Genomic DNA, 6,961 nt, shown 5'->3' with positions numbered 1-6,961 from the left:
CGTTGAGCCAATCTTCCTCAACAGCCTATCGTACGAGGAGTTCAGCTACCTCTTCAAGACACTCGCGTTTGGGAGCGCGGACCCGGTGCAGCACCCGCGGCTAGCGCGGATAGCAGACGAATTTGCCAGAGAGTTGCGGTCGGAGTGGTCGCTCGTCGCCACAAATATTTTGGCGGACGTGATGAGGAGGAACCTGAGCGTCCATTTCTGGCTCTGTGTGCTGAGCAGGCTGAGAAGGCTAGTCGAGAGGAACTTCTCCATGTTTGGGGAGCACCCGAAGGACCTCCTCCAGAGACGCCACCAGGTAGATGTGACTGACTTTGTCTTGCATCCTGGTGCTCCTCCACTTCGCGTCGTGCCTTCCCGTGCTCGTGGCAGCAGCGGCACTGAGGTTGCGGCGGAGAGGGAAGCACTGCCGAGGGTGAGGCTTGGGGATCTGGTGATGGATCCCGGGCTTCGGCCACAAGGGGATTTTAATGTGGTTTCATGGGAATCAAGGATGCCGCCTTACACTTCATTTGTTCATTTTGTTCCAAATGGGGATGGTGCTTGAAACGCCCTCGATGCGGCTATATCTCCCACGTGTCGAAGCACGACTTAGAGGCATAACCGCATTGAAAGCAATGTCGCAAGTGAGGTAATCTTCACACAACCCATGTAATACATAAGGGAAAGAGATACATAGTTGGCTTACAATCGCCACTTCACACAATTACATGAATAAAGCATTACATCATCCAGATACAATCAAGGTCCGACTACGGAACCAAAATAAAAGAAGAACTCCACATGCGACAAAGGTCCCCGATCGACCCCAACTGGGCTCCACTACTGATCAACTAGAACGAAACAACACAAAGGGCAAGATCTTCATCGAGCTCCTCCTTGAGCTTGGTTGCGTCACCTGCTCGGTAACATAGGCACCTGCAAACTGGTTTTGGAAGTATCTGTGAGCCACGGGGACTCAGCAATCTCGCACCCGCGAGATCAAGACTATTTAAGCTCATAGGAAGGATGGAGTAATGAGGTGGAGCTGCAGCAAGCGACTAGCATATATGGTGGCTACAATCGCAAAAGAGAGCGAGAAGAGAGGGCAAAGCACGGTCGATAAAAGTATGATCAAGAAGTGATCCTATAGCAACCTACGTCGAGCATAACTCCAACACCGTGTTCACTTCCCGGACTCCGCCGGAAAGAGACCATCACGGTTACACACACGGTTGATGTATTTTAATTAAGGTCAACTTCGGGTTTTCTACAACCGGACGTTAACAAATTCCCATCTGCCCATAACAGCGGGCACGGCTTTCAAAAGATAATACCCTACAGGGGTGTCCCAACTTAGCCCATCACAAGCTCTCACGGTCAACGAAGGAATAGACCTCCACCCGAGACGTTCCGATCAGACTCGGTATCCCGGTACAACAAGACATTTCGACAGGGTAAAACTAAACCAGCAACACCGCCCGAATGTGCCGACAAATCCCGATAGGAGCTGCACATATCTCTTTCTCAGGGCACACTCAGATGAGATTAGCTACGAGTAAAATCAACCCTCAAGTTTCCCCGAGGTGGCCCCGCAGGCAGCTCAGTTCGGACCAACACTCAGAGGAGCACTGGCCCGGGGGGGTTAGAATAAAGATGACCCTTGAGTCTGCAGAACCCAAGGGAAGGTGGTAGGTTGTTAGTGCAAATGGTAAAACCAATGTTGGGCATTGCTGGAGGAGCTTTACTTAAGGCGAACTGTCAAGGGGTTCTCATTATAGCCCAACCGTGTAAGGAACGCAAAATTCGGGAACATAACACCGATATGACGGAAACTAGGGCGGCAAGAGTGGAACAAAACACCAGGCATAAGGCCGAGCCTTCCACCCTTTACCAAGTATATAGATGCATTAATTAAGTAAGATATATTGTGATATCCCAACAAGTAAACATGTTCCAACAAGGAACAACATCTCCATGTTCCAACAAGGAACAAACTTCAATCTTCACCTGCAACTAACAACGCTATAAGAGGGGCTAAGCAAAGCGGTAACATAGCCAATCAAGGGTTTGCTAGGACATGGTGGGTTAGAGGTTTGACATGGCAATTTAGGAGGCTGACAAGCAAATGGTAGGCATCGTAGCATTGGCATGGCAAAAGAGCGAGCGAACTAGCATAGCAAAGATAGTAGTGATTTCGAGGGTATGATCATCTTGCCTGAGATCCCGCAAGGAAGAAGAACGAGTCCAAGAAGAAGACAAACGGTCGTAGACGAACAAATCCTCACAACTCCGGAACGAAACCGAAGCTAACGAGAGAAGCAACCCGGAAAGAAACAAACAACATAGTAAACACACAAGCATAAACAAGTCATGATGCACAAACAAGTATGATGCATGTCCGGTTTAATGAGGCATGGCATGGCAAAGTGCAACAAACAATACTACAAGTTAAGTGGAGCTCAATATGCAACGAGGTGCATGTTGACGAAACACCACAGCAATTATTTAGTTATCTCTCGTTTAAGCTACCCAACAATATTAACTGTTGTTAAACATGGCAAGAGGTGAAGCATAACATTAACTATACCATCTAAACAATTTAAATGGGTCCGGATATAAAAACAACAAATCCGGTAAATCCCCATATGCATTTAGCAATTTAATGCAACAACAAGTTTAAACATTTTAAATGTTGTTATCATGATGCGGATGACATATACAAGTTTTATGCAATTTTTTTAAGAAAATGTTGACATGAGCATGTTATGAAGCATTTGGTCACCATGGCGGAACAAAAAGGGTGCCACGGCGGCGAAACAAAAATGGTGCCACGGCAACATTCCGGTCCCGGTAACTCATGGAGATACCGGTGCAAAAGGAGGCGTGCGGATGTGCGGAACATGCTAGAGATGGTGGGGTGCTCCCGACTACCGGGTTCCCACGGGTTAGTGGCATGGAAAACGAGTGACAATTCGAACACGGTGCAAATGTATCGTACATCTCATACATGCAAGGCCATCTCATCGCGGTCGTCTCGGGTTATACCTTTGAAGCGTGCGTTTTTGGAGCGGTTCGATTTCGGAGCGGTGTAGAGGAAGTAGGCGTTCACGGGACGTCGTGGAAGTAGTCGTTCGCGGCGTCGGTAGAGGTACATCTCGTAGTGGAAGTAGGTGTTCATGATCCGTAGATGTTCGGGGTCCACGGGGTCTTCGAGGGTCGACGGTAGTGGTACACGTTTTTGTAGTCGTCCAGGGTCGTCGAGAGAGGTACTTGTCGCATCACCGTGTAGTCGATCTTGGCAAGCGATGGTCGTCGTGGTACTTGGCGAATCCACGTAGTCGAACATGGGTTGTAGTGGTACTTGACGCTCGTAGACATCCAGGGTCATCGTAGAGGTACTCTTCGTCCATGAAACTAGCAGTGGAGCACACTCATGCCTCAGGTCTTTGCGGATGCAAACAGCAGCACAGGGCTGGCCGAGGCAACGCGGGACAAGGGCGAGGCGACGCCGCGGGGTTGCGGGAGGCGAAGCCACAGGGCGGCGCGCGGGGCAGACGACGGGGATGGCCGAGATGAGGAGGACCCGGTCCCTAGACCTCGGACCTAGCCGGAGACGGGCGAGGGAAGGGGCGGTCAGGCGACCGACGGGGCACGACAGGCTGCTTGGTGGAGGAGTCGCGCGGGCGAGGAGGCGCGCGGGAGCAGGGTCGCACGCAGAGGCGACGAGGAGGAGGCCACGGGCGAGGGAGGAGGTTGGGCGCGCTCAGGGACGAGCTCCGACGGAGCTGCTCGCTGTCGACGGCCGGAAATAGAGACGAGGCAGAGGAGGGGCACGGGCGCTGGAGGCTGAGAGGGGCGATGGGTTCGGGCGCTGCGGGTGGAGGGAGAGTTCGGGCGCGGTGGAGAGCTCGGCAGCGGGGCCAGCAGCGGCAGCCGCGGGAGGCCGAGGCCGGCGAAGGTGCGGGCGTCGAGGCAGGGCGACGGAGGTGGAGGCGCGAGGCGGAGAAGGTTCGGCGGCGGGGTCGCGCGCGAGGGCTCTGCTCCTCTCTCTCCCTGTGAGGATGGGGGCACGAGCGAGGGAGAGGGAGAGATCGAGAGGAAGGACGCGAGGGGATCGGTGATGCGCTGCGCGAGGAGATGGGGGTCGGGCGCGAGGAGAGGGAATCGATCGATGAGCGTGTGGCGGCGGCACAGAGGGAGAGATCGACAGGAGGGAGTCGGGCTAGGGTTAGAGGGGGGGCGTGGCTGGGCCTTGGGCCGGCTTAGCCTTGGGTCAAATGGGCTGCGGGGAAGCGGCCCTCTTCTCTCTCTCTCTTATATTTTCTTAGCAGAAAACAATTAAAGAGAAGAAAAGGAAAGAGAGGGTTAGGGAAAGGATTTGCGCATGGAGACAATTTTCCCGGACTCACAAAAATGAGCTCGATCCAGGAAAAATAGAAGTGGGCATGATCGAAAGATTTAAATTCAAACTCATTTGAAATTCAAATGGGTTTGAACTAGGACTTGATGAAAGGAAGGTCCAAAAATGTTCGGATTTTTGGTGGAGCTCCAGAAAATGATGAAATAAATATTGGCAAGGTTGGAGACCAAACTTGAAGCAGAAAAGGAACGAAATTATTTGTAAGTGTGTTTTGGTGATTCCAAAATAGTGGAATATTTAATATAGCTCCCTAATATTGGAGGATATGTTATAAAGAGAAGTCACCATGTGAGTCCCTCGATTTAAATGGATCGAAAAATCCATACAATTTATTTAGTTGAGGTTTTAAAAATTAATGATATGATGGCATGATGACATGATGCAATGCACATGATGCAAGGATGAATGCAACAAATAAAACAAATCACACGACGAAACTCGGAATAGCTGGAAGTTTTCTGGAGCGTCGGTCTCGGGGCGTTACAGTGCTCCAGGTGTGGTGGAACAGAGTACTCTTCTGTCTGGGAAGAAGCGTCCAGCATTGTCTTTGTAAGGCCTTTTGATTTCAACGATTTCTACAGAGATTCTGTAGAGTTGTCAGCTCTAGCACTCCCTCAGTTCATAAATAGATAGTAAAATTTAGAAATTGATAAGGGCATTTGGTTGGCTGAGGCGACCTTTTCAGATGTAGTTTTATGCCCTTGTATTTCCATTTCTTACAACCGAAGAAGAGGCACAGTCCTGGGGATGGTCTGTCCGGCTTTTGAGCCTTAAGCCCCATGTCGGGGCTTGTATCATGTGCATGTGTTCGTGTGGTTGTTGAGCCGGATCCTTTTTATTTGTTCTCTCTCGAACTTGTAAAACCTAAAGGGGTTTGGTTCGCTAAAGTCGGGCATATGCCTCCTTTTCTAAAAAAAAAATATGTTTTCTATGGTACAAGAAAAGATCAACGTGGAATTGGAGGGTTGATGGAGCGTCTTCAAAAGAAAGTCAAATGTATTAATTCATTCTATTTTAGAAAAACTTCTGTTTTAATTAATTAATTAATATTATTTTATTGCTGTTTTGTTTTGGTTTACAGAAAATTAGGCTGGGTTTGAGCAATCTGGAGCTTGTTTCCACCGTTGGATGATAATCCGATGGAAAAGGAAAAAAAAGGTGTCTGAACATGCCAACAGTCGTCTGAGGCATAGTCGCCTCGCCCCTAATTTTGGCAGCTGCAAGTAATTTCAGCGGCTCTGTTTTGTCTCTGCACCACACCATCATTGCTACACCGCGATTCTCACTATACAGTGCGTCACAGGTCAAGCCCTCAGCTCAAATTTCGTCATGGCCACTGTCTTCTGTCCTCTGACGTTTGTCACTTATTCTCTCTCTCCATGAGGCCACCATGCTGGGCAGAAGGTTGCGCCGCACTGGTGCCCAGAAATTGTTCGATGAAATGGCTGTGAGGCCAACACGGGTACCCAGCCTGGGTGTTGTTCGACGAAATGGCCGTGAGGCCTAGACTGGTTCTCAGGACAGCTGACGATGTGAGCAAGCCTAGCCAGCCTCCCGCGCCAATCAGGTCAGGTCAGCGGTGCTGTTCCCCATCTTGGAAGAATGCTGCAAGAAATTTCAATGCTTGATGTTGGCTCTCTCTTTTGCTTTTTGTGTTGGTTCCGACGCCAATCAGGAACCTGTTTAATAGTGACAGGTGAGCTGATATTTTCCTGCTGTGGGAACAAATTTTCTAGTCAATCTTCTGAGGCTACGGCTGCTAGCTGCTCCATCACAGTTAAAAGGACGACTATGGCCTGGGAGGAAACTTTCTAGTCAAGATCCTGAGCTTTCAGCTAGCTGTATGCAATTCGTCAAGGTGCTGTCCAAACTGCGGCCCGCCTTTTGAAGGTAATACATTCAATTGTTGCTATCTTTATTTCCAGCTTACTTAATTAGTTCATTTTGAAGGCACGTCGAGAAAAAAGCGAGTAATCTCACTTCCTTTTATTTCCAACTTACTTAGTTTCTTGCCCTTTCTTCTTACCATTAGTTATTAGCAAAGGCAATGGAATTTTTGTTGACTGACTTAGTTAGCTGGTAATTAAGGGCATTTGGTTGACTGAGGCAACCTTTGGGGATGGACTTTTGTGCCCTTGCATTTTCATTTCTTACACCTATTTTACTTAATCGAAATTACCATAACAAGCCTTCCTGAAGAGAGAATAACATGTCTTGCACAAGTATGACACTCCTCATTAGGCTCATCAATCACAAAAGTTTGCTGGACAAGGATTTCCTCAGTTCGTCCACACAAAAGTTTGCTGAGCAAAGCGAAAACTAGATTTCACCATCATCTTTCCGTGGCGCATGAAAGGTGCCCTTCCAGGAGTCAGGACTAGTCTATATCCACGTGGAATCGTATCCACAAGTTATGTGTGGATTAATTCACACCACAAATGGCAATGAGAAGTCTCTCTGTGTGTCCTAAAAAAATGTCTCTCTATAGGTGCAACACCCCCAGCCATTGACGTGCAGGGCAATTTAAACCCAGGAGTCTGCAATTTCCACCTG

At 49.0% G+C, this 6,961-nt stretch overlaps 1 long non-coding RNA gene across 1 annotated transcript in view; it reads left to right on the top strand.

Annotated features, from left to right (window-relative positions):
• The first annotated feature begins 5,496 nt into the window (after positions 1 to 5,496).
• LOC119285924 overlaps positions 5,497 to 6,961 on the top strand; it is a 3,951-nt gene continuing 2,486 nt past the window's right edge. Inside the window, exon 1 of the long non-coding RNA XR_005140017.1 lies at positions 5,497 to 6,298. This is a non-coding gene — a long non-coding RNA (uncharacterized LOC119285924). The remainder of the gene's footprint in view (positions 6,299 to 6,961) is intronic.

This window comes from Triticum dicoccoides, chromosome 1A, assembly GCF_002162155.2.
Source record: "Triticum dicoccoides isolate Atlit2015 ecotype Zavitan chromosome 1A, WEW_v2.0, whole genome shotgun sequence".
Taxonomy (NCBI): domain Eukaryota; kingdom Viridiplantae; phylum Streptophyta; class Magnoliopsida; order Poales; family Poaceae; genus Triticum; species Triticum dicoccoides.
The sequence above is the reverse complement of the archived record's forward strand: the minus strand, read 5'-3'. Positions and strand labels throughout refer to the sequence as shown.